The sequence below is a fragment of the Paroedura picta genome, chromosome 5 (genome assembly GCF_049243985.1).
Source record: "Paroedura picta isolate Pp20150507F chromosome 5, Ppicta_v3.0, whole genome shotgun sequence".
NCBI classification, from domain to species: Eukaryota; Metazoa; Chordata; class Lepidosauria; order Squamata; family Gekkonidae; genus Paroedura; species Paroedura picta.
This window is the reverse complement of record NC_135373.1, coordinates 110032511-110060066: the sequence shown is the minus strand read 5'-3', so window position 1 is coordinate 110060066 and position 27556 is coordinate 110032511. Positions and strand designations below refer to the sequence as shown.

General features: G+C 47.9%; 1 protein-coding gene across 1 annotated transcript in view; it reads right to left on the bottom strand.

Moving 5' to 3' along the window:
• PTN (pleiotrophin) overlaps positions 1-22624 on the bottom strand; it is a 90323-nt gene extending 67699 nt beyond the window's left edge. Inside the window, exon 1 of the mRNA XM_077339890.1 lies at positions 22269-22624. The gene's annotated coding sequence lies outside the window, so the exon portion shown is untranslated. The remainder of the gene's footprint in view (positions 1-22268) is intronic.
• Positions 22625-27556: the final 4932 nt, after the last annotated feature.

Sequence of the window (27556 nt, the reverse complement as noted above, 5' to 3'; positions counted from 1 at the left end):
ACTGCCACCACGAGATCTGACAACCCTAACTGACATATAATTTACCTGAGGGAACAGGTATGGGGAGATTTGGTTGTATTTAAACAAGCGTAATTCCCAAAATCTAAGTGGTCTATGTACCCTCTCAGTTTTTGTCATTGTTGTTATTGTTGTTATGTGCGAAGTCGTGTCCGACCCATCGCGACCCCATGGACAATGATCCTCCAGGCCTTCCTGTCCTCTACCATTCCCCGGAGTCCATTTAAGTTTGCACCTACTGCTTCAGTGACTCCATCCATCCACCTCATTCTCTGTCGTCCCCTTCTTCTTGTGCCCTCGATCTCTCCCAGCATTAGGCTCTTCTCCAGGGAGTCCTTCCTTCTCATGAGGTGGCCAAAATATTTGAGTTTCATCTTCAGGATCTGGCCTTCTAAGGAGCAGTCAGGGCTGATCTCCTCTAGGACTGACTGGTTTGTTCGCCTTGCAGTCCAAGGGACTCGCAAGAGTCTTCTCCAGCACCAGAGTTCAAAAGCCTCAATTCTTTGACGCTCGGCCTTCCTTATGGTCCAACTTTCGCAGCCATACATTGCAACTGGGAAGACCATAGCCTTGACTAAACGCACTTTTGTTGGCAGGGTGATGTCTCTGCTTTTTAGGATGCTGTCTAGATTTGCCATAGCTTTCCTCCCCAGGAGCAAGCGTCTTTTAATTTCTTTGCTGCAGTCCCCATCTGCAGTGATCTTGGAGCCCAGGAAAATAAAATCTGTCACTATCTCCATTTCTTCCCCTTCTATTTGCCAGGAATTGAGAGGGCCGGATGCCATGATCTTTGTTTTCTTGATGTTGAGTTTCAAGCCAACTTTGGCACTCTCCTCCTTCACCCGCATCAACAGGCTCTTTAGTTCCTCTTCACTTTCTGCCATTAGAGTGGTATCATCTGCATATCTGAGGTTGTTGATATTTCTCCCTGCAATCTTGATCCCAATTTGTGACTCCTCTAATCCCGCATTTCTCATGATGTGCTCTGCATACAAGTTAAATAGGCAAGGCGACAGTATACAGCCTTGCCGAACTCCTTTCTCAATTTTGAACCAGTCAGTGATTCCATGTTCAGTTCTCACTGTTGCTTCTTGACCTGCATATAAATTTCTCAAGAGACAAATAAGATGCTCTGGTATTCCCATCTCTTTAAGAACTTGCCACAATTTGTTGTGCTCCACACAATCAAAGGCTTTAGCATAGTCAATGAAGCAGAAGTAGACGTTCTTCTGGTACTCCCTAGCTTTCTCCATGATCCAGCGTATGTTGGCAATTTGATCTCTAGTTCCTCTGCCTCTTCGAAATCCTGCCTGTACTTCTGGAAGTTCTCGGTCCACATATTGCTGGAGCCTAGCTTGTAGGATTTTGAGCATAACTTTACTAGCATGAGAAATTAGTGCGATGGTGCGGTAGTTTGAACATTCTTTGGCATTGCCCTTCTTTGGGATTGGAATGTAAACTGACCTTTTCCAATCCTGTGGCCATTGTTGAGTTTTCCAAATTTGCTGGCATATTGAGTGTAGCACTTTTACTGCATCGTCCTTTAAGATTTTGAATAGTTCAACTGGAATGCTGTCACTACCACTAGCTTTATTGTTGCTCAGACTTCCTAAGGCCCATTTGACTTCACATTCCAGGATGTCTGGCTCCAGGTCAGTAACTACCCCATTGTGGTCATCAGGGATGTTAAGCTCGCTCTTGTATAGTTCTTCTGTATAATTTTGCCACCTTTGTTTGATCTCTTCTGCTTCTGTGAGGTCCCTACCATTTTGGTCCCTTATCATACCCATCTTTGCATGAAACGTTCTCTTCATATCTCCAATTTTCTTGAAAAGATCTCTGGTCCTCCCCATTCTATTGTTTTCTTCTATTTGTTTGCACTGTTCATTTAAGAAGGCATTCTTATCTCTTCTAGCTTTTCTCTGGAATTCTGCATTCAATTGGGTGTATCTTTCTCTTTCTCCCTTGCCTTTCACTTCCCTTCTCTCCTTAGCTATTTGTAAAGCTTCCTCAGACAGCCATTTTGATTTCTTGCATTTCTTTTTCTTTGGGATGGTTTTAGTTGCTACCTCTTGTACAATGTTGCGAACCTCCGTCCATAGTTCTTCAGGCACTCTGTCTATCAGATCTAATTCCTTAAATCTATTTGTCACCTCCACTGTGTATTCGTCAGGGATATGATTTAGTTCATACCTGAGTGGCCTAGTGCTTTTCCCTACTTTCTTCAATTTAAGCCTAAATTTTGCAACAAGAAGCTCATGATCTGAACCACAATCAGCTCCTGGTCTTGTTTTTATTGACTGGATAGAACTTTTCCATCTTTGGCTGCAGAGCACATAGTCAATCTGATTTCTGTGTTGACCGTCTGGTGATGTCCATGTGTAGAGTCGTCTCTTGGGTTGCTGGAAAAGAGTGTTTGCTATGACCATTGTATTCTCTTGACAAAATTCTACCAGCCTGTGCCCTGCTTCATTTTGTACTCCAAGGCCAAACTTGCCTGTTATCCCGGTTATCTTTTGGCTTCCTACTTTAGCATTCCAATCCCCCATGATGATAAGCACATCATTTTTGGGCGTTGCTTCTAGAAGGTGTTGTAGGGCTTCATAGAACTGATCAACTTCATCCTCTTCAGCAGCAGTGGTTGGGGCGTAGACCTGGATCACTGTGATGTTGAATGGTTTGCCTTGGATTCGAACTGAGATCATTCTGTCATTTTGGGGATTGTATCCCAAGACTGCTTTTCCTACTCTCTTATTGATTATGAATGCTACTCCATTTCTTCTGCGAGATTCTTGTCCACAGTAGTATACCTGATGGTCATCTGAATTAAATTCACCCATTCCTGTCCATTTTAGTTCACTGATTCCTAAAATGTCGATGTTCAGTCTTCTCATTTCTTGTTTAACCACGTCCAGCTTGCCTTGATTCATGGATCTGACGTTCCAGGTTCCTATGGAATAAAAATCTTTACAGCATCGGACTGTCTTTTCGCCACCAGTTACTTCCACAACTGAGCGTCCTTTCGGCTTTGGCCCAGCCGCTTCATTCATTCTGGCGCTACTCGTACTAGCCGTCTGCTCATCCCCAGTAGCATATTGGACACCTTCCGACCTGAGGGGCTCATCTTCCAGCGTCATATCGTTATGCCTATTGGAACTGTCCATAGAGTTTTCATGGCAAAGATACTGGAGTGGTTTGCCATTGCCTTCTCCAGTGGATCACCTTTTGTCAGAGCTCTCAGCTATGACCTGTCCGTCTTGGGTGGCCCTGCACGGCATAGCTCATAGCTTCACTGAACTACGCAAGCCCCCTTGCCACAACAAGGCAGCGATCCTTGAAGGGGGGTTTTTGTCATACTTGAAGGGGGGTTTTTGTCATACTTTCTTCTAAAAAGCTGGGTTTTGCCTCCAAAATCGCTATGTTAACCACAAAACTAGAGAAACAAGGAATGTATGGTAGTAGATTCTGCTTCTTGCTCTCTCTTGCCTTCAGCTGATTCTAGAAGGGAGTGCAATAAATGCTGAATTTAAGAACTTAGGCAAATATGAGTGGGTGGGCAGGAAGGAAAGTGCCAGTGTTTGTCTCTTGTGGCCTTTCCTTCCATACCCAGGGAATTGCTAATTGCAAAAGAGCCTCTTGTGGCGCAGAGTGGTAAGGCAGCAGTCATGCAGTCTGAAAGATCTGCCCATGAGGCTGGGAGTTCGATCTCAGCAGCCGGCTCAAGGTTGACTCAGCCTTCCATCCTTCCGAGGTCGGTAAAATGAGTACCCAGCTTGCTGGGGGGTAAACGGTAATGACTGGAGAAGGCATTGGCAAGCCACCCCGTATTGAGTCTGCCATGAAAACGCTAGAGGGCATCACCCCAAGGGTCAGACATGACTCAGTGTTTGCACAGGGGATACCTTTACCTTTACTGTGGGATGGCAGGTGAATTTCCTCCAGGTCAGGCTGGATTCTGGAGATTTTGGGGGGGGGAGGGGGTATACAATTGGGGTCCCTGTGGGTGGGCAGATAGTTCTGGAGAGCCAGTTTGGTGTAGTGGTTAGGAGTGCGGACTTCTAATCTGGCATGCCGGGTTCGATTCTGCACTCCCCCACATGCAACCAGCTGGGTGACCTTGGGCTCGCCACGGCACTGATAAAACTGTTTTGACCGAGCAGTGATATCAGGGCTCTCTCAGCCTCACCCACCTCACAGGGTGTCTGTTGTGGGGAGAGGAATGGGAAGGCAACTGTAAGCCGCTTTGAGCCTCCTTTGGGTAGGGAAAAGCGGCATATAAGAACCAACTCTTCTTCTTCTTCTTCTTCTGAGTTCCCGCATTGTGCATGGGGTTTGGCTAGATGACCCTGGAGGTCCCTTCCAACTCTATGATTCTGTGATTCTTTGTCCTGTTGTAATGCCAGTGGTGGATTAGAACAGATCCTGGTGCACACCAATCATTTTCCCATTAAGGAGGGGCTTGTGGGGACCTGGAGATTAATGCTTATAAAGTTCAAAATGGGGTCCTCAAGTTTAAAAGACTTGACAAACCCTAAGCTAAGCCATGCCAAACCAAAGAATGGTGATAAGCAAAAAGGTCTGCGAATGTGGTGTTATGCAACAGGAGTTGAGTGATTAGCAAGAGGTGCCCAATCATATCTCTGGTCTTACATTAAGTCGGAACATGTTCCAGCTAGCAGAACAGCCAAGAGGTCACCTCATTTGTGTGGACAGCTTTTTTAATAGGAAAAGTAATTAACTCCATCTCCAGTCCCTATAAGCCTATACTTTGGTGTGATGGATTAATTCAGGGCTCCCAACCTTATTGAACCTGCAGGCTCTTTTGGAATTTTCAAAAAACCTAGATAATACCAACACAAAGAAATTGCCTCCGTGAGTGAGCAGGACCATCTCTCTGCTTTGAGGAAGAGATTCTGTTTGGTTTCTGTTTCCCAAAAAAGAGGGAAGGATGTTCCCTGCACAGCTATTGGTAAATTGTAATCCCCCACTCCCCAAAAATAAGTCTTTTCTTCAGTGGTCAAACAAAGGTCATGTGGATGTGTTGCACCTCCCTGGGAGGAGTTTAGTGCTTTGATGGGCCATTCACAGGTAAGGAGTGTCTACAGACTCCCTGGAGTTGTGTCCCACTTGGATTTTATCTACAGGAAATAAGTAGGCACTAGAAAACTTGTCCGTAGGAGCCTTGGATCCCACAGGCATCCCTCTGGATTACTGCACTAGTTGACCATGCAGAAAAATAGCTGTACTAAATTACTACATGACCAAGGCCTAATTTCAGTCAAATATGCTATTCCTAAAACTGTGTGGGAAATGCATAACTATTAATCTGGAAATCAAAACAACCCAGAGGGAAATCACCCGGGATAAGGCCTCACTCAAAAGGGTAAGTGTGTGGCTCAGCAATCGCATATGTTCCAACGAAGAAGACATCAATTGGATGAATTTCTGGATGAAACCATGCATCCTCACAGTATAAAGCAGAATATTGTGAAAATGTCTTCACTTTAGCATTGTACAAGAGAGTGTACAAAAGAAGTAGCACCCAATATGAGCCAGTTTCATAACTCATCCTCAGCTCATTCATCAGTTACACATGACCACACAAGTTAAATTGAGAATAAAGTCTCTTAGGTATCAAAAACGGGTTGTGTTAAGCAGCATTTCCCATATTGTGGGTCCTAACCCATCCGTTGATTGTGCACCTTTTGAAAGTGGTTTGCAGTTTAATGAATTACACATATAGTCTGTTGTTGTTGTTTTTTTTTGGGGGGGTCACTTGCTGAAAAGTTGCCAACATCCAGGTGAAGCCTAGAGAACTCCCAGAGTGAAAACTGATCTTCAGACTACAGATATCAGTTCGCCTGGTGAAAATGGTTGATTTGGAGGGTGGATCCTATGGCATTGTACTCAGTTGAAGTCTCTCCCTTCCCAAATCCTGCCATCCCCAGGTCTCATCCCCAAATTCCCAGGAATTCCCAACCCAAATTGGCACCCCTGCTAGTGGGCCGGAAACCACTAGCTTAGAGCATAATGCAAAATTCATGAAGAATAACCACTTCTAGTGATTGACATACAAAGGAAATTGAACTAGGTCAGTTTTTAGCAAGTCATTGTACATTTTTGACTTTTGAATTTATTCCATTGAGATGGATTTAACCTAATAGCTGCACTTGTGTTGCTGATTTTGTAAACACCCACTCCACAGATACTTGGCTGTTTCCATTTGTGGAAAGATCTACCTTAAGTTACAGGAATTAATCAACAAGTGAAAACATCATGGGACCATTTCACTGATTCTCAAAAGCCTTTGGCATTCCAGTAACACTCCGCCCACAGCTGCCTTCACAGTAACCAGCCTGATATTTCTTCTGATCTCAAAGACAAAACAAAACCCTAATATTAGTGCCCAGGCAACAGAAATTATGCGTCCTCAGTAATGTAAGAAAACTAGGTAAATATGCAAAGCATAATTTATTCTGGTCAAGTTGTCTTTAAAAGCCTTTTATCCCACTTTTCTCTATAAATATGCTCTCTACCAGGGGAGGCCAAACTGTGGCAGGGGCTCATGGTAATTGTAATCCATGAACATCTGGAGAGCCACAGTCTGGCCACCCCTGCTCTATGCAATTCACCGTTGGGTGTAGGAAAGACCTTTATTTAAGGCAGTGGTTGTCAACATGGGGGTCGGACAACTGTTTTGGGGGCCGAACAACTGTTTCAGAGGGGTTGCAGCAGGGCAAGCAGCTTGGCCAAGGGGATGCCATCCACACAACAGCCTTGCGGGGTAGATTGAAATAGAACATTTGTCTGTCTGGAGCAGTGGAAAACAGTGAGATCGGCATGGTGGGACAAAAGACAGAACTGAACTGAGAAACCCGGGGGGGGGGGAATTTATATACAATCATGAACAATGGATCTTCATGCCATTGGTCAGTTTTGGTTTCATTTCTGTGAAAGAACACCTGCATAATTTTATGGTTGGGGGTCACCCCAACATGAGGAACGGTATTAAAGGGTCGCGGCATTAGGAAGGTTGAAAACCACTGAATTAAGGCAAAAAATCTATCCCTGAAACCACCAAAAATCTTGGTAAACAGGAACTTCTTACCTCTAACATATTTCCAAGTGTTACTCTGTATGCTTTAATTTCTATGGCCCTAGAAGCTAAAATGACCAAACTGAGGTTCTCATACTTTGGACACATTCTGAGCTGACAACAAGAGACTGGAAAAGACAACAAGGTCAAGAAAAGCTGAAGGCAGCAGGAAAAGAGGAAGACCCATCATGAGGACAGGGAAGCCACGGCCCTCAGTTTGCAAGAACTCTGCAAGGATGTCAGTAATAGGCAAACATTAATTCACTGGATTGCTGTAAGTCGGAAAAGACTTGATAGCGCTTCACACACAAGGACTAAAAAACTGAATTTTAAAAATAATGTTAATTTTTCAGGAACCTGAATTATGCAACCATTTTTTTCCATCAAAGCCATCTTTACCATAGAGTTTTTGCCCAAATACCAGAGCACTGCCTGGACATGATGAAGTCATTTCCTGGGCATGCCAAAAGTGATGTAGCCACATCACTTGGGCTTCCCTCCTTCCTGACAAGTCCCCTCCCCATTCTCTGCCGGTTGCCAAGAGAGGCCTGGCAACTCTATTCCCAAAAGAGAAGGCTTGCCACCTCCCCCCCACCCCCCCACCATCCCTTCCTGCTGCCACCCCACCGGGTTGAGGAAGGAGAGAGGTCCCAATGCTATTATGGCACCCTCAGGGTCACAATGGAAGTGATACCCAAAATTCCTCCTGCCATTTTTCCCTGCCACCCAACCAGGTGGTGGTAGGCAGTGTCACCAGAGAGAAGGAAGTCTCACAATGAAGCAGGAAACTTTCTCCACCTGCCCCCACATGAAGACTGGCAAACCTAGTTTTCTAGGCCTCTAACAGCCTGCTCCGGGTTGGGAAATATTTGGTGATTTTGGAAACGGAGTTTGGTGGCAGCAAGATATAAGGACAGGAAGGACCACTCAACAGGATATAATGCCAAAGAGTTCACCCTCTAAAGCAGCCATTTTCTCCAGGGGAACTGATCTTGGTCATCTGGAGGTCAACTGAAATACTGGGTGATGTCCAGGTGACAATTGGAGGTTGGCAACCATAAACATATAGCCAACACATGCACACTATTTATATACATACAGACTTTGGTACTTCCTATTCCTCTGTTTATCCAGTCCTCTGCAACATATGCTAAGGGAAACCTCTTTTCCTGTTCTTTTTCTCTCACAAAGCGCCTTTCAGATTTCTCCTCAGATGATATACCTGGTCTTTTAGAACCTATTCATCAGAAATCCTCCAGTTGTTTCAGTTATGTATTCTGGATGTCTGACTCCCCAGAAAGGGAAATTCCAAATGAGGGGGAGGGAAATGTAATGAGGAAAACACACAAACGCTGGTTAAAAGTTTACAAATTACCCTGGGAAGGAAACATAAGCAACAGGATTCTCCCTGCCCGCCTTACCCTGTCTTGGTCCCCATTGTAAGCTCAGCTGCATGCAGGCAAGCTGTTAATGGAAGCGGGAGAGGCGCTCTCACAAACAAAAACACCATTGTGACCTCTGGGAACACAGCAATCCAAACAAACAGCTCAGTCAGGTGACAAGGGCCACTGGGAGACAATCAGGGCATCTCGCAGGCCTTCCCCCAAGTAACAGCAAGGACTCTTTGCACTAAAGATGGGGAAATGCAGCCTGGATTAATGTCTCCCCCACCCCTTGACAATACATAGGCAAGGGCATTAAGCTGCAGTTTCTAGGACACGGATTGCAAAATGCACAGTGAATATAGCATTCAGGTGAGGGAAGATTCCTGCTTGGAGGTGGGCCTGTTCATTACCAGTCGGTAAGCATGCTCCAGTAACCCCAAGTGATGTTTCCATTACAGCTTCTTTTTATTTATTTTATATACCACCGTTCCCAAGCACAAAATAATCATGTAACGTCATAAAATACAATCCCCCCCCCCGTATCCGCAAAAACCACAAACTGCATGATGGTAACAACAGTAACTCATTTCTTAACATTTCCAGTTCTCCATCCAGTATAGGTTCCTGTCAAGATTTGGGATGGTATAACAGGGGTACATCCCCAGCATCCCGGGTCCAGTCTAATAACGGGCTCGGGAGCCCAAATTATGGTTCTTCATCACAGCTTCGTAAAAAGGCAATATAGCCCCATTCCCCACCTCTGGAGAAATGAAAAGGCTGTTGAAAGTCACAGACATCTGAAAAAGGAATGTGATGCCAGCCTCCAGGTGAAACAAGATAAATAGGACGGCTTCAAAGTGAATACAAATACAGAAAAGGAAATCTATCCAAAGGCAATAGGTAACGGTAAAGGTATCCCCTGTGCAAGCACTGGGTCATGTCTGACCCTTGGGGTGACGCCCTCCAGCATTTTCATGGCAGACTTAATACGGGGTGGTTTGCCAGTGCCTTCCCCAGTCATTACCGTTTACCCCCCAGCAAGCTGGGTACTCATTTTACCAACCTCGGGAGGATGGAAGGCTGAGTCAACCTTGAGCCGGCTGCTGGGATTGAACTCCCGGCCTCATGGGCAGAGCTTCAGACAGCATGTCTCCTGCCTTACCACTCTGCGCCACAAGAGACTCATCCAAAGGTAATACAATAAACTAAATAACATCAAAAGCAAGAATAGTCTCTCCTTATATTCTTTCTTTTCTTATTCCTTGATTTTCAGGACTTCTACCAGAACGGCATCCTGGTAATGTCCGTTTTCAATGGAAATCAACTTTCCTCAGTGGGAAGTCCTCCAATTAGTCAATTTTCAAATATAATGGATCTCTATCCAATAGCTTATTTTAAACCAGTAATAATATACAGGCGGCCACCGGCTCTAAGAAGTGTGTGCGCGTGTGTGTGGGGGGGGGGGGTAAATTACTATGTTCTGATAGAAGTCCTGACTATTCTTGCTCCAGGTGAAGCCTGGGCATCTCTTGAAGTTACAGCTCATCCCCCACCTATAGAGATCAGTTAAGGCCTTACGTGGTTTGGGACCTGCATACCTGAGTGACTGCCTCTCCGAATACGTCCCCCCCCTTCTCAAGAACACTCTGTTCAGTAAATTCCAAATTTCTGGTGACCCCCAGCCCCAGAGGTACACTTAGCCCTGGCTCCAGCCTAGTGGAATGAAATACCAGCAGAGATACAGGGCCTTATGGAGATTCCTAATTTCTGGAGGGCCTGTACAATGGCACTCTTCCACCAGGCATTTGGTTGAGACCAAGAATCATCATGACTATCTGAATGTCCCCCACCACCCCTGGTCAAACTCCTACTCCCGCCATCTTGCGCTTAGCTGACAGTTGATGAAATTTTAAAATGTAGATATTGACTTTGTATGGGTTTTTAACTGCTTAACGGGTTTTCAAGCTGTTGTGAGCCACCACAAGCCTGTTTAGAGAAGGGCGCCCTATAAGCCTAAATATAAACAGAGAAAATGAATGCTATGGAGTATGGACTGTATGGTGTATCCCACTGAGGTCCCTATTGTCCTCAGGCCCCACGACCATCTCTAGGAATTTCCCAATCTCTAGGAATTTCCCAATTTGGAGCTGGGGGGACTACTCACCCTCTGCCCCCCACTGGTGGTCAAGGAGAAACCTGGGGGCCTAACTATGAAAAGTGCTTTTGAACCTACCCCAATCTGAAAAGGTTCTAAGAACTGTACATATCAAGGTGACACCAAGCAAGCTAAGTTGCAGTCAGCTGATGGATTCCTTATAGATTGCCAGCTTTTAACCTACTAAGTGATCATCAAAACAAGGCTATGGAGAAGATCAATGGTGAGTATATTCTGTTGTAACTGATTAGAGGTCCCCTCCGAGTTTAACCAAAGATGAAAACATTCTCAGAATCAATTTGAAAAAGCTATTGACCTGCTTTCCGCCAAAATCCCTATTTACTGTAGACAAATACACCTGACCCCAAGAGACACCCTTTGTTCAATCTTACTTAGCGCTAAACAGCCCCCGTGCTGCTGAGATATATACAGCCTAGCAAAGATAAGACGAAAGGTCCGCATTTGTCAATGTTTTCTAGATGCCAATCGGCCACGTGGCAATTATCACTTCAGCAAACATTTGCGTCCAGTTGCAGACTCCGCGTGAGCGGCTGCTTACGATATCCAATGAGCTCTGGAAATTATTTCTGGGTTTAAAAAGAACACACACATGCAGTGTGGGGTATGAAGGTCAGGCAGATTTATCATGACTACACTCAAGTCAAGAGGACAATCCTTTCCTACTTTCACTTCTGACATGAAGAAATGCCCAAAGAGACGTTATGGAGTTGTTTCCTCTGGTTCGGAAATCCCAGCTTTATTATGAGGCTCACACCAATATAGGGTTGCTTGTTTGAATATGTCAGAGCCAGTTTGGTGTAGTGGTTAAGGAGTACAGACTTCTAATCTGGCATGCCGGGTTCGATTCCGCACTCCCCCACATGCAACCAGCTGGGTGACCTTGGGCTCGCCACGGCACTGATAAAACTGTTCTGACTGAGCAGTGATATCAGGGCTCTCTCAGCCTCACCCACCCCACAGGGTGTCTGTTGTGGGGAGAGGAATGGGAAGGCGACCATAAGCTGCTTTGAGCCTCCTTCGGGTAGAGAAAAGCAGCATATAAGAACCAACTCTTCTTCTTCATCTGTAGTGTTCATGATTCAAAATCACATAAAGAATATCCTACCGAGGGCATTGAAGGAGGTGTGTATTTAGTATCACTAGAAAAAACACTGTTGTTTTTCAAATACACCTCCAGTGTCCTGATTGGCTCCTTTGGAAACTTCCTGCTCTTTTGTACGTATTTCCTCCCAGCTTGTCTCCAGAACAGAATAAATTAATGCATACAACAGTTAGACAGTGAATTAGGACTCTCTCACCCTCCCCTTTCTTTCTATACAAAGTTGTTTCTCTTCTAAACAAAGCTATTATATTCTTCTAAGTATCTTGGTGCTCTGCTGTCTTTGCATATTTAAGCTCAGCCAACATTACTGGCCTGCAGGTGGGGCCTGAAATTCTCCTGATCTGCAGAAATAAGTTTCCTCGGAGGAAATGGCAGCTTTGGAGGTAGGACTGCATGGCCCTGCACACCTCAATGAGCTTCTCCCCCCACCCCAACTTTATTTATTTATTTTTATTATTTTTCTATACCGCCCTTGATATTAAGGATATGCATAGAAACTCTATCCGGGCCCCACCCCCAAATCACCAGGAATTTCCCAACCCACAGCTGGCACCTGGGAGGCACAAAAAAAGGTCAATGGACACACTGAATTTGGCTTTAAGGGTCAAACCCCCTCTTCCCTTCCCTTCCCACTCAAGCTGGATCTCCACAGGGGCAGAGGCAAATCCTCAAACGTCATCAGTTCTCTTTAAGCCTGAAGAATGTAATCATTCCTTAGTTCACCCAAGTGTCCTTAAAAAAAAATTAAATTTAACAAAACAAATCCAGAACACGTGAATGTTCATCTGCTGGCCATTTCATCACTGCTACTTTTAAAGGGTGGGATTCCACAATACGCAGAGCAAAGGAAGCCAAGGAAGAGTTGAGCTTATTATCACAGAGCAGAGCTCGTCTCTACTGACTTGGGGCCTTGGAGGGGACTGTTTTCTGACTCCACCACTGTTTCTGGACTATGTCATTCCTGCTGCAAGCAAGCTGTCCTCGTGTCTTCCTTGAGTGCACCCTGTGCCCACAGAACGACCCAGACAGAAACTCAATACTTTCCTCTCAATTTTTCCCCCCTGCAACCACAAAGCTTTTTAATATTTATCCATATCGATCCACCGTAAATTCAATCTGGATGTTATTACCAAATGGCTAAGTGGGGCTCTCTGCTGTTTCATCAAATCCACACTTCTGAGATCATGGAACTTGTTCCATTATCCTATTAGCCTTCGGAAGGAATCCTCTGGGAGGCCACTCACTCCTCTTCGCTCTTTCTGTTTCTGAAGCAGGGCTGCCAGTTCCCCCGCAGCGGGGCAGGGAATTCTACCCACCCACCCCTTCCGGATCTCATTTCCCACCACTGCTGCCGCCACCACCTCCAGGAGAATAATAATCTTTAAAAATGGCATTGGGTGATGGTGTGAAGACCTGGGGAAAACCTGGAAGTGATACCAGTCTGCTCTAGGAGCTGCCAGAGATTCCTAGAGTGGTGTGGCATCACCCTGTGACCTCCCACTACCCAGACTCCTACCTGTTGCAAGTTCTAGGGCCATTCCGCACAGAGAAAAAGCAGCGGGACTCTCACCTTATGCAGTCACTTTTTTTGTTTGGGTTTAAACGACGGCATCAGCTTTCCACCTCCTCCCAGCGCTGATCTCGATACATCTTCCGATTTTTAGCGAGATCAGTGTAATACCAAAAAGTGGATTCCCCTGGGGAAATCCCGCCAGCTGCTGCAAGCAGCCAGCCATGGGAGAGTCAGGAGGAGAGGGCAGTAGTCATCACGTAAGGAGAAGTCCCGCCCTCACTTCTGCCTCCTTCATTTCTGGGAGCGGGGTTTTGCTGTCTTTTTAAAAAATGGCGAAGCCGCTGAAGCAACGAATAGGCGTTTGCGAAGCTGCAAGATGGCTGAAAAATGTGTCCCATCCAATGCATATGTGAATTAATGGATTTTCATTTCATCGCATAATTCATATTAAAAAAAAAGAGTTTGCAGCGAACCACTGGGGTTTAAAGTGGCATACTGCGAGGTGATTGGTTGTCAGGAGTGATTGACAGGCGCAAGCTGGGGGAGGCGTTGGAAGCTCGTGGCGTGTTCCTCACTCCTCAGAAGTGATGTCAGCTGGCCACATCTCCCTGCCCATCCGCCATAAGTTACAGGTCACCAGAAGTGACATAATCATCTGCATTGACAGGCAATCTTGAGGATGACTGAGGGGGAGGAAAGACCGGACATGGATTAAGGCGGGTGTAGGCATGAAGGCTCCACCCCCTCAAAGGCACAGAGATCATGAGAGAACTCACTCATGCTTGAGAGGGGATGAGGGGAGCAATGTGGCCTAGCTTGTGGCCGAGTCCATTCAGACAGGAGGGGAAATTCCGCGGTCCCCTCTGGAGCTCTCATGGACCCCTGGTTTGGAATCCCTGCTCTATGCTAACTCTTCAGCCTCTAGCTGTGGCTGAATGGTAAAGCATCCGCTTTACACGTAAAAAATCCCAAGTTCAATCCCCATCATCTCCGGTGGGGAGAACCATGTAGAAGGCAATGCGAAAGAGATCATGGGAAGCCACTTCCAGAATCAAAATGCTAAGCTTAATAAACAAATGGCCTGACTCAGGAGAAGGCAGAATTCCATCTTCTCCCAACACCTGTTCCCTTGCAAACTGCTATGTAAAAGCAGTAATAAAAAAGTATTAATGAGAAGTTCCTTCCCATTTTGGGGGGGGAGGAGGAGAAATCACCAAATTGCTGCCAAAGAAACCCCACTCCCAAATTAGGGGGGCTATAATTTCCTTTCATATACAGACAAATGGATATTGATATACATAGAAAGAAAATATCAGAAAGAGTCATCTTCTGTGCAAAAACATAGAAAAGCCCTTCTTGCCCCAAGTTTCCCATAGCTTGATCATTAATAGAAAGTCCTTTTCAGACAACCTGTGGTCAGAGAATGACTATTAGGAGGAGGGGAAAGCTGAAACTCCACCCAGAATCCATGCTAGGTCAGGACTCCTGCTTCTCCCAGGGTTCCCAATCAGGAAGAGAGCCTTATAAATTGACATATGGGAGCTGGACATTGAAATCCCACTCTCCCCTCCCCAACTCACATTTGTTCTCCACCCTTTGGGGTGGAAAGTGTCCTCAAGTTACTTTTAAGTTAGGACAACCCTGTAGAGCAGGCGTGGGCAAACTGTGGCCCTCCAGATGTCCATGGACTACAATTCGCATGAGCCACTGCCAGCATTTGCCCACCCCTGCTGTATAATTTTCAAGGCAAGAGACCTTGAGAGGTGGTTTCCCATTTCCCACCTCTGCATCACAGCACCGGCTTCCTTGGTTGGTTCCCATCCAAACACTAACCAGGACCAACCTTCTTTAGCTTTCTAGCTCTAAAGAGATCTGGCTAGCCTGGGCCGTCCAGACCAGGGAAAATCCTAACTGCTGTTCAGATGGCCATTCAAAGCTCTCCAGAACAGGGGTGGACAAACTGTGGCTTTCCAGATGTTCATATGGGCCTCTGCCAACTGGCCATGCTGGCAGGAGCTCATGGTGACGGTCATCCATGGACATCCAGAGGGCCACAGTTTGGCCACTTCTGCTCTGGGAATAGCCACCATTCCCACGGCTGTAATGTAGACCTCAGAGCCCTCACCACAGTCTTCCCATTGCCCACTTCTTCTGCGTGGTCCAGATTAGATCTGGGAGGACTCAAGTATCTTGGCCTTTACAGCTGAGAGTTAGTAGATATATCTTTCATTGCAATATACAACCTGAGAAAAGTAAAGTAAGAAGAGAGAGCTCAAATCAGAGGGGGCTGGGTTGGGGTCCAGTCACACCTTAGAGACCAAACAGATTGTGAGAGGCCTCTAATCTGGAGGGCTGGGTTTGGTTCCCTGCTCCTCCACATGCAGCCAGCTGGATGACCTTGGGAAAGTCACAGTCCTATCGGTGCTGTTTTTGCAGAGCAGTTGTCTCAGAGGTCTCTCAGCCTCACCTCCCTCACAGGCTGTCTGTTGTGGGGAGAGGAAGAGAAGCCACTTTGAAACTCCTTCAGGCAGTAAAAAGCTTCTTCACTTTCAATACTCAAAATATGAGCAGCTGGCAAGGTAAGCTCCAGCTCTCGTAAGGTCATAACCCCCAAAATCTTGTTAGATCTTGCAGGTGCTACTGGGCACCAACCTAGTTTTCCTACTGCAGGCCAGCACACAACTGCCCTCAGAAATGAAAGCAAGAAAGCATCTGCTTTACTTAGAAGCATAGCAAGTCCCTTGAATTAACAGGGGTAGTGAACCTGTGGTCCTCCAGATGTCCATGGACTACAATTCCCATGAGCCCCTGCCAGCAAATGCTGGCAGGGGCTCATGGGAATTGTAGTCCATGGACATCTGGAGGACCACAGGTTCACTACCCCTGAACTAGATAATGAAGTAATGGATGTAGAATCACTGAAGTATCGAGTTGGAAGGGGCCATGTAGTCCCACCCCCTGCTCAATGCAGGATCAGCCTAAAGCATCCAAGAAAAGTCACTGTCCAGCCACTGCTTCAAGACTGGGGAGCTCATCTCCTCCTATTCCCCTGCTGAACTACACTGACTATAAACATTTTTTCCTGATATCTAGCCAGCACTGTTCTACATGCAGTTTAAACCCATTACTGCAGGTCCTCTCCTCTGCTGCCAACAAGAACTGCTCCCTGCCGTCCTCCAAGTGACCACCTTTCAAATACGTAAAGACGGCCATCGGGTCCCCTCTCAATTTTGTTCTATGCTGTTAAAAAAGGAAACAGATGTGTGAGCAGAGGAGAAGAAATTTGCTAAACTCCCCCTTGCAGCATCCCTTGGGGGCATCTTCCTCTCTGCTTCGGTGGGGCCTTTGCCCTCCGTCCTCCTCCCAGCTCAGGACCAGCCGCCTGCCCAGTTTGGGCCATTGTTGCTTCTCCATCCATTATGTAGGCTTCCGACATCTGATCCTCTGGAAACCAATTCATTTTAATTACCACAAGCACCACAAAGCCAGCAGGTCATTCGATCCTTTCCATTTCTTGCTGGAACGGACTTCCGCAAAGGCATTAGCCGGGCGGAATCTGGAAACACCTGACATCAGCTCCACAGTCAGCTGGCTGGGAGACAATCCACTTGTGCCCACTTGGCAACCTGGACTTGGCTGCCTGGGCATTAATCTCTCCTAGGTGTCAACCACCAGGCAGGGCCTGGAGCTCTCCTGGAATTTCAACTGAGGGCCAGTGTGGTGTAGTGGTTAAGAGCGGCAGCCTCTAATCTAGAGAACAGGGTTTTGATTCCCCCTCCTCCTCCACATGCAGCCAGCTGGGGGACCTTGGCCTAGTCACAGTCCTATTGGAGCTGTTCACAGAGCAGAGCTCTCTCAGCCTCACCTACCTCACAGGGTGTCTGATGCGGGGAGAGGAAGGTAAGGTGATTGTAAGCCACTTTGAGGCTTCTTTGGGTAGAGAACGACCCCTGATTACTCACCGAGAGGGGTCCTTCTCCTCAGGGGTCAGGAGGACAGCTTGATGGGTGTTTCCCAGCTCTCTTTGAGGGAGGCAGGTAATTTAAATATTCTGTCTTCCTGCGGGAAACGCCCCTCTCAGCCAGTCGGTATCTCCGGAGAGTCCTTCATATCCTGTGCCATCACTGCTATAACGTAAGCTCGTTAACACTAGACACAGACAAGACACCGAGGAAGGAGGGCAAGGAAGACTAACACAAACAGAACTATATCAACTAATCTACCCGTCAGGCGTCTACTCTCAATGCCCCTATGCCATTTTTTTTTTTATATATATATTCCTGAACCTCCAAATGGAGAACTCAACAACTACTAAATAAGTTACAGCGCGATGGACCTCCCTACTGGGCGGGACAAGCTGTCCTCCTGACCCCTGAGGAGAAGGACCCCTCTCGGTGAGTAATCAGGGGTCGTTCTCCCTCTGGGTCAGGAGGACAGCTTGATGGGACCTTAAAGAGCAGTCCCAAACCCAGGGCGGGAAGTTAACCCAGGTCCATCACGTGAGACAGAACTCTGCGCCCGAAGGCCGCCTGTTCCATCTCCCCCTGCTGAATCTTATAATGCCTTGCAAACGTGGAGGGCGTGGCCCAAGTCGCGGCCTTGCATACCTCCTCCACCGAGGCTCGCTTGGCGAAGGCGGCTGAAGCGGCCGCACTCCGCAGGGAATGGGCGGTGATGCCCTCAGGCACCCTCTCCCCCGTGGCCCTGTAGGCCTCAACTATGCATGCCCGCACAGATCTGCTGATGGCAGCCTTGGATAAGGACTGCCCCCTCTTGTCTCCTGAGACCCCAATAAACAATGTCTCAGTCTGCCTGAAGTCGCTAGTCCTGGCAATGTATACCTTGAGGGCCCTCTTGACGTCCAGCTTATGCCAGACCTTCTCCTGATCCGAGCTAGGATGAGGAAAAAATGCGGGCAAACTGATCTCCTGCGTGACCAGCGGCTTTTCCCATTCTGCCCTTATTTTCCTCTCGAAGGATTCTGGCAAAGGAAAGTTCTTTAGATTAGTTTCAGGTTTGGGAAAAAATTCCCCACTACCCTTAGGGCCGTAGAATTTTCTGGTCTGTTTGCAAGGGGGTTCCTCTGAGCCAGACTGTTTCAAATCCAGGATAGAAATGGATTTGTTAAGCAGAAACTGAAAGTCTTCAACATCAAAAAATCTCTCAGTCTGTGGAGGCACCTGGATTGGTTCAACCTCCTCCTCATCTGTAATAAACTCCAAATCGCCCTCCTCTCGTTCTCTGGTATCCATCTCCTCCTCTGAAGAATGATATCTCTGTTGACTACAGTGTGGTCTCTTTCGGGCTGCCTTGGTAGGCCAGCGAGGCCTGGAGCTAGAGGCCTGAGGAGACCTCCTGTGGGAATAGCTTCTTCTGGAAGCCCTGGATTCTGGGGAGGATGAACGGGAACGAGGAGGCTCTGGAACCCTGGGGTAGAAGCTGCTGGCACACCTTTGCAATCTCGGCCTGTACAGTGCTCTGCATAAGCCTAACAAACTCTGGAGGTAAATTAAACTGGCCTTGATTGGCCTCTACATTACCCTCCTCCAGGCGTTCTGCAACGTTCTTCTGCCCAGCTGAGGGCCCTTCCGGCTCTCTCCTCCTGTGGCCCGCGCCTGGATCCTGCCCTTCACCCGTAGCCGCTGTGTTAGTCGGCTTGGGAGGGTGTTTAGGCTGCTTTGCGGCTCTCGCGGCTTTTGAGCGCTGTCCTTGCTCTGCCGCGGCCGATGCAGCTGTTGCGGGGTCGGGCGCAGCCGTTCCAGCTGCCTCCGACATTGCTCCGACCCCGGCGCTCCCAATCCGCAGCTCGGTGTCCTCCTCAGAGGAAAAGCCGCCGTCTCTTCGCTCCGCCGCCATTTCCCGCCGAAAAACAAAATGGCCGCCGCAACGCACGCGGCCGTCGCCGGCTTTTCCCTTGCTGCCCGATCCGGCGCAGCCGAGGGGTATTGAGCCCAAAAAAAGGATCACCAGCCGGGAGGAATGGGGAAAATGGAAGGGAGGAGGCAAAGGAAGGATTGGGAAAAAAACTACTAGGGAATCTTCTTCAAAAACCTAGAGACGCCTAGACTCTAGCTGCTCCCTCTAACGAGGCAGGAAGAAGACTGGCTGAGAGGGGCGTTTCCCGCAGGAAGACAGAATATTTAAATTACCTGCCTCCCTCAAAGAGAGCTGGGAAACACCCATCAAGCTGTCCTCCTGACCCAGAGGGAGAAAAGTGGGGTATAAAAACCAACTCTTCTTCTGCTGTCAACAGGGATCAGTTGTCCCTGAAACCTGGCCTCAACCAAAGACCTGGCGGAAGAGCTCCATTTTACAGGCCCTGCGGAACTGAGACAGCTCTGTCAGGGCCCTCAGCTCTCCCGGGAGCTCATTCCACCAGGTGGGGCCAGGACTGAAAAGGCCCTGGCCCTGGTCGAGGCCAGGTGTACTTCTCTGGGGCCAATAGCACAATCCCCAGAGTTTCTATATACAAAAACTTCCTTGATTGTCTTGCCCGTGCAGGAAATCCAATAGAGACAGATGGGCACATTGATTTCATACATATTTTTATTCCAGGGAGCAGAGGGAGGCTGACAGTATTCCGCCCTCCTCCCAAGCCTGGCTTAAGGGTCTGCAGGGCCCATAGCACCAGAGCCATTTTAAGGATTCCTGGGGCCTTAGCAGAGCACTGCTGGCACTGTTCCTTGTGCTGCACAAACGGCAGTAGGAGCCCCTTCCCAGGGAGAGCTGGAACTCCGAAAACAACTGACAGCTTCTCTTGGCAGAATAAATGTCTCACACCTTGGTGGGATGTGCAAAAAACAATGCCCCAATGTCCAAGGGGATCTACATACTTATGACCCACGTGCACGCTCAACAATTGATGCGCAGCTCAGTTACTCACAGAGTATGCAAACTGCCCCTTTTTTATTCTTGTGACCCACAAGCCAGGGAAGTATGAAGACCCCCAAACTATATCAGTATGAAGGCCCATGGGGACCTAGAAGCCATGAGGTCTATAGCACATGCTACATGTGCTACTTGGATAAACCACTTCTGCCACCTCCTTTTTATCTGCACAACATCCCTGTGAGGTAAATTACACTGAAAGGCAGGGGGTCCCGGGTCCTAGTCCAACACCTTGACCACTATGCCATGCTGGCTAAAGTGAAACTCCAGGGCAAGATCCAGTTACATGAGAATATAACTTTGTGAGATCTCTCGTAGTATAATCCTTCTTATAAGATAAAACATATCCAAGGTCGTCAATATCCAAGCCCCATTTTCTACTCTGAGCAGCAAGTGAACGCCTGAAAGGCCGAGGAGATTCACAATCCCAAGCCTCTCGGTTAACATTAGAACTAAAGTCACCGCCTCCAAGTTCCTGTCTGCCAGCTCTACAGTTTCAGAGGGCAGCTGTGTTGGTTTGCAATCGAAGAGTCCGGCAGCCCCCTCAAAACCAACAAACGTTTCTGTGGCCTGAGCTTCCAGGAAGAACCTTTGACTTACAACCCCAAAAATCTTGTTGGTCTCTTTATAGCAACATTTTCCCGAGTTCACTGAAGATTTAAAAAAAACACACACAAATTCCCCAAAAGTGCATTGCAAAGACTTTGAAAGTGGGGTCACGGGTCAATCCCTCCCCCAGGGCCACCTCCGCCCTCTCCTTTGCTGTCTTTTGTACCTTGCAAACCAAGGTCTGACCCTGGAAGCCAAGACTTCCAAGTCATACCTGTGTCAGGAACTTTTCTTGCTGCATATGCATGTTGAAACCGATCATGTCCCCATTCCACACACATTGGATAATGCACCTTCGATGTGATTTTGCAGCTGGATTTCCCTGTGCCAAACAGGATCATCGAAAGGGCACGGAATCCAGTGTGTGCAGAATGGGTCCTGGTAGTTACCCAAGTGAAATTCGTAGAATCTCAGGGGAGGGAGTCTCAAGGGAGGGAGGGAGGGAGTGGTCAAAGGCTAGAACATAACCTCTCCGTATGCAAAGGCTGAGCGCACCAGAATGCCACTTGCTCGGGGGCTTGTCGTGGGGGGCAGCTGTCGTGCAATGTTTGTCGTTTTTTTAAAAAACCTCTGCCAAAAATGGAATTCTGAGCCAGATGGGTGCCAATGTCATGGTTCACCTAGGATCCATCCCTCCAAAAACATAAAATACTTTCCAGTTGTAGTCAACCTGTGGTCCTCCAGATGTCCATGGACTACAATTCCTATGAGCCCCTGCCAGCAAATGCTGGCAGGGGCTCATGAGAATTGTAGTCCATGAACATCTGGAGGACCACAGGTTTACTACCCGTGCTTTGAACCAATCCTGGCTGGATCGGGATACCGAAAAATTTGGGACCCGCTGCTGTGAATGTAGCCCTCCCACCCAGTCGAAGGAAGTTGCATCGTCCAAAGCTCCACAATGCAGGGAAGGAGCCTGAAAGCCAACAAAAGCGCGAGATTCTGGGAGAGACGCACAACCTCCAGACTCGGCTGGCCGGCGTCTAAGCGTCATTCTCATTCGCTGGGGGGAAGCAAAAGCGCTCGACACGAGCTGGTACCGGGCAGGAGGGGGGGGAGAAATCTCCACTCTTCTGCCCGCAAGGGGCTCAGCGCCAAGCTCCAGCCTTCGCCCCGGGAGAACCAAACGGGCTGGCCCTCCATCCGCCGCCCCCACGCGGGGCGCACCGGCCTTCCCACGCCCGGGGAAGCCCAGAGGAAATGCCCCCGATGAGCCCGGCCGCAGGGAAGCCCCAGCAACAACCCGAGGGCGCGTCCCGCCACCCAACCAAGCCGCGCTAGGGGAGGGGGGTGGGTGGGCAGGTCCCCCTCGACGGAACGAGCCCCACGAGGCCAGAGGCGAGCGCTTGCCCTGGAGCCCTCCCTCTTCCCAATCGACAGAAACCCGGAGCGCGTCCAGGCCGCCCCGGGAGCGCAGCGCTGCCTTCGCCTCCCCCGGCAACTTTCCCGCGGGCAAGAAGCCGCCCCAGCCCCAGACTCACTTGCAGGCGCGATGCCGTCTCCCGTCTCCGCTCAGAGGGGCTCCGGCTCTCCGTGGTGCGTCGCGGGCTGGCCACCCCTGCGCTCTTGGCCGGCTGACCGAGTTCCCTCGCGGCGGGAGGGAGGGAGGGAGGGCTGGAGGGCGGGCGGGGCGCCTGCCTGGGGGCCTCTGTCGCTCGCTCGCTCGCTGCCTCTTGCCGTGGCCTCGCCCTGCCCTGCCCTGCCCTGCCCAGGCGGCTCTCGCCTCTCCGCCTTCTCCCGTCGCCCGCTTCTCTCCGGGTTTCCCCGCCGAAGGAAGGCTTTATACTCCCGCGGGGAACCTGAGCCTGCCTTGGACGGGCGCGACTGAGCGGCGGGAAGGAGGGAGGGAGGAGAGCGGCCGGCTCCCTCATGTGATCCGACGGGGAGGCTTCCTCCAAGGAGGTCACTCCGGGGGCAGGCGGGGGAGGCGGGACGGGAGAAGAACTTTCTCTCGGGGAGGGGGAGAAGCTGGAGACCCGTTTGAGACACCTGCAAATTTCGGGGGATCTTCAACCTCTGGACCAGGGGCGGTCAACCTGCGGCCCTCCAGATGTCCATGGACTACAATTCATGGCAGGGCCTCATGGGGATTGTAGTCTATGGACATCTGGAGGGCCGCAGTTTGACTATCCCTGCTGTGGACTAACTGGCCTGATGGGGGGAACTCATAATTGATGGGCGGGGGCTGAATTTCTCATTCCTGTTCTTTGGATCTGAAACGCCTGTTTCGGTGTCATTTTCCCCTTGACACGTTATTTGTATAGCGCTTTCTGCTTCTGAATTTCCCTGTAAAGGGGTTTTCCATCATTAGTTCTGCATCCATAAACAGTGGTGTAAATATCTTAGACACAGAACCAAGTTTGAGTCCAGGGACAGGTTTAAGGAGAGTTTTTGGTATCCCGCTTTTCGACTACCTGAAGGAGTCTCAAAGTGGCTTACAATCACCTTCCCTTCCTCTGCCCACCACAGACACCCTGTGAGGTAAGTCATGCTGAGAGAGCTCTGAGAGAACTGTGACCTACCCAAGGTCACCCAGCTCTCCTGATTAGAGGCCACTGCTCTTAACCACTACACCAAGCTGGCCAACAGACCTTTATTCAAGGTGTAATTTTTCACATGTATGCACAGACATGATGAAATGTAAGTTACCAGTCCATATCAGTAGAGGGTGAGCAGTAAATTAGCACACAGGCATAATAAAAATGTTTAACAGATCCAAGGACCAAACAGAAGTAGCAAACTTAGTTTGTAAACCCATTTGTTTGGGTTTAATTCTGGGGAGGGGGACTCAGTGAAGGAAATCATTGGGTCAAAATTGGAGATCGATAGGCAGATATATCCTTAATTGTGGGATGCTTAGAGCAATTTGAGACTCTTGCTGTTTTGGCAGTTATTTGCCAGCGCATTCTCATCGACTTGACTTCTGGATGCCGAACCCCATTTTACACCTGGCATTAGACATATGTGATTTTTCTCTGGCGCCATCCAGGAGTCTATTCTCAGCTTGCAATGTACGGTTCCGTCTGGAGAGTCGGCGTTCCTGGCTCCTGGCTCACTTCCCTTCCATTTAAAAAAATCAAACCCGAGCATGCACAGTAACACAATGGGGTCCATGTGCTGTGTGGCTCATCCCGTCCCCCAGCCTTCTCAGGAGCAAGGCACATTTAAAGACAGCTTGGGGGAAATGGTGCCTGCTTGGATCTTAGTTTTAAGTGTGCCACTTCAGGCTCCCATCCTGTGTCATCAATTTCCCCCCCCCCCTCATATAGTACATTTTCTTTTTTTAACTTCAGTCATTAGGCTAGGATACTCCTATGTTGTAAAAAAAAAAAAAGCAGCTCTTTTTTTGGGGGGGGGGAAGCTGCTGGATGAAATTAACAAGGACCTATTCTGCACACAATAGATAATGCACTTTCAATGCACTTTAGAAGTATATTTTCCTGTTCCGCACAGGAAAATCCAGCTGCCAAAGCACATTGAAAGTGCATTATCCTATGTGTGCGGAATGGGCCAAGGTTAGTAGCCTCCCTGCCTGAAACTGGCAGTCTTCCAGCAAAGGTTGGATACACACTTTTCTTGGATGCTTTAGGATGCTTTGGACTGATCCTGCATTGAGCAGGGGGTTGGACTAGATGGCCTGTATGGCCCTTCCAATTCTATGATTCTATGATTCTTAAACTGACCAGGGCTTCATTTCCCTTCATGAAATTGACAAAGAGTGTTCTGTAGAACCTTCAGTCTTGCTGGAGGGAGAGCCTGGGAGCCAATGTGTGTGTATTGTACTTGTGCTACTTTGGAATTATGTTTTAACACAATCCTGTTCAAAACCTTCTTTAAAATACAACAGGGAGTTGTGGGAGGGTGGGCAGAGACAGAACACTGGTCAGATCTCAAACGTCATCATTTTAAGTCAGGAAACAGTGGATGCGACTTTTGAGCTTCCCCTTTAGGTTACTGCGAATTCCCTCCCATGGGAGGGGGAAAACTCCCATTTTCTCGGGATTCACAAAACGCAGGGAAAACAGGCAGTACGTTCAGTGCTGTGCCTGAATTGTGAGATTTTAATGTGAAATTATTAACTTCTGCAGAGCTTTATGAGTTCTGACACGAAGTTTTGAGTGGCTGCGTAAACCCTTCCTGTCTTTACGCTCCATCCATGTCCTCTCAATCATGGAAAGCACCATACAGCATCTTTCCAGAGAGTGTAAATGGCTTTTTAAAAAGAAAGAAACTTGGAACATTCCTTTGTTTAAAATATTCATAACCCGCCCTATCTCTGCAAGCCCAAGTCAGCTAACAAAACAGCAGAAGCTGCAGGGAATACATACACGACTAGGCATGCTCAGCGTCTAACGTGTTAGGAACTAATCCAGAATCAGAACACAGAGTTAGAAAACAGCTCGCAGAATTAATAAACCGACTTCGTGGCAGTGAGCCCAAAGCCAAGAAGCACTTATTTCCCTCGTGTCTTGATTCTCCTTCCTGTTCAATGCTGTTTCTTTCCTCTCAGTTCAGCCACTTACCTGGTTCAAATCGCATATGTTGGTTCCCAAGAAACACCCACATTGGCGGCTGGTTCTATATACTGAACCGCTCTTGCTGTACGTAGTTTAGCAGGCCCTATTTCTGCAAATCTTTTGGCTTCAGAAGAGCACAGGGGTCTGAAAGGTACCAATCAGATTGCAATCGTTATTTTCAAGCGTAGCAGATAAAAGACATGTGCCCTTTAAAATACAACTTTATTTTGCTTTCTCTTATTTTATCTTGTGGAGAGATCCAAGAATAGACCTTTCCACCTTTAAAGCATCTACTGAAACGTCCTCTCTGCCCCCCCCCAAAAGAAATCTGTCTGAAAAGGGTCCAGCCTTGCTCATCTCGTATCATTTTCTAAAGCAGCCACATGGCAGAGAAATATGGACTGAAGAGGGAAAGGGAGAGAACTTCATTTTCTGAAATGTTAATCTTCTCCCCGACCTTTCCCTGTGGTTCATTTCAGCCAATCCCGTTTGTACTATCAACTCTGCTTCTCTCTAGATGTGCTCTGCTCATTTGTCAAGATGTGCTACGCTACTTACAGCACAAAGCACTCCTGGCCTTGGGAGTTGGCTGCATGAGGGTCTTGTATTAATCTTCAGCAATCCAATCCGGCCAGTGCTTTCAAAGGGCCTGGGCATGTTCTCTAGGGCGATCCTTGTGCAATCCAGTGAAATTGAGTTAGAAAAATCCTGTGATGTATGAAGCTGCAGAGTTTTAAGGCAACGGTTTGCAAACTTCGTCTTGGGACTGGCATGAGGCTGGCAACTGGCAAGAGAAGCTGGGTTGCTAATGCCAGGTTGGGAAATTACTGCCTTGGGACAGTAGAGGACGGCACAGGGAGGAAGCTCAGCGGGGATAAAATGGGATGAAATTAATGCAAAAGAAATTCTGTCTCAGCATCCGGAATAAGTTCCTGACAGTCAGAGTGGTTTCTCAGTGGAACAGGCTTCCTCGGGAGGTGGTGGGTTCTCCATCTTTGGATATTTTTAAGCAGAGGCTGGATAGCCATCTGATTCGGAGAGGCTGATTCTGTGAAGGTTCAAGGCGGCGACAGGTTACAGTGGATGAGCGATAGGGATGTGAGTGTCCTGCATAGTGCAGGGGGTTGGACTAGATGACCTAGGAGGTCCCTTCCAACTCTATGATTCTGTGATAGGGTATAATTCCATAGAGTCCACCTTCCAAAGTAGCCGTTTTAGCCAGAAGAGCTAATCTCTGGTGTCTGCAGATCAGTTCCAGGAGATATCCAGGCCCCACCTGGAGGTTAGAAGTCAAGACAAGAGTCGCAGTCCAATAAATTATTGTTTCTGCAAATGTTCCAGTGATTCTTGTGTGTTGTATAAAGTACAATACAGCCAGAACGGGTACCTAGATTTATACTCATATTCAGAAACGCCTTCCTCCATGGCTGAACTCTCCTAAGGAAATAAAACATTTTTTTCTATTTTTTCAGTATTTTCCAAAATGGTCCAGGCCACACCCTCTTAAAGTATCACTTGGGCAGTCTGCTCCCAATCTCATGGAGAGACCCACTCCTCTAAACTGCGGTCTCCATGAGATTGGGAGCAGACTGCCCAAAACGGGTATAAACCTAGGAACACATTCTGGCTGTGTTGTCCTTTATATATTTGTTTGAACCACACACGAGAATCATTGGAACATTTTCCAAATACATTGTTTATTGGACTGCCTTCAGTGATTCTTTACTCAGCTTGTATCTTCCTTGGATCATCAGTCTCTCCCCGACTTTGCCTGGAGGTTGGCAACCCTAATAGGGCATTCTCAAATATTTTCTCAAGTTCCTGTCCTGCCTTTCCTGGTAAATCATTTCTCCTTTGGATCAGAATCACACAGAGCTGGAAGAGACCACAGAGGGCCATCCAGTCCAGACCCCCCCCACACACACACACACTCACAGAAACACCTTCTTGGGGACTTAAAAATCACCCACTCTTGACAGGTGCTCATCCAATCTTCTCCTAAAAACATCCAATGAAGGAGACTGCATTACCCCCTGAGGCAGCCTATTCCATCTACCAACAGCCCCGACTGCCAGAAAATGCTTTCTAATATTGAAATGGAACCACCTTTTCTGTAATTTGAATCCATGGCTCCTAGTCGTCTCTAAAGCTGCAGGAAAGAGGTCGGTTCCCTCTTCAACATGTCTACTTTTTTTGTGAAGAAGAAGAAGAAGAAGAAGAAGAAGAAGAAGAAGAAGAAGAAGAAGAAGAAG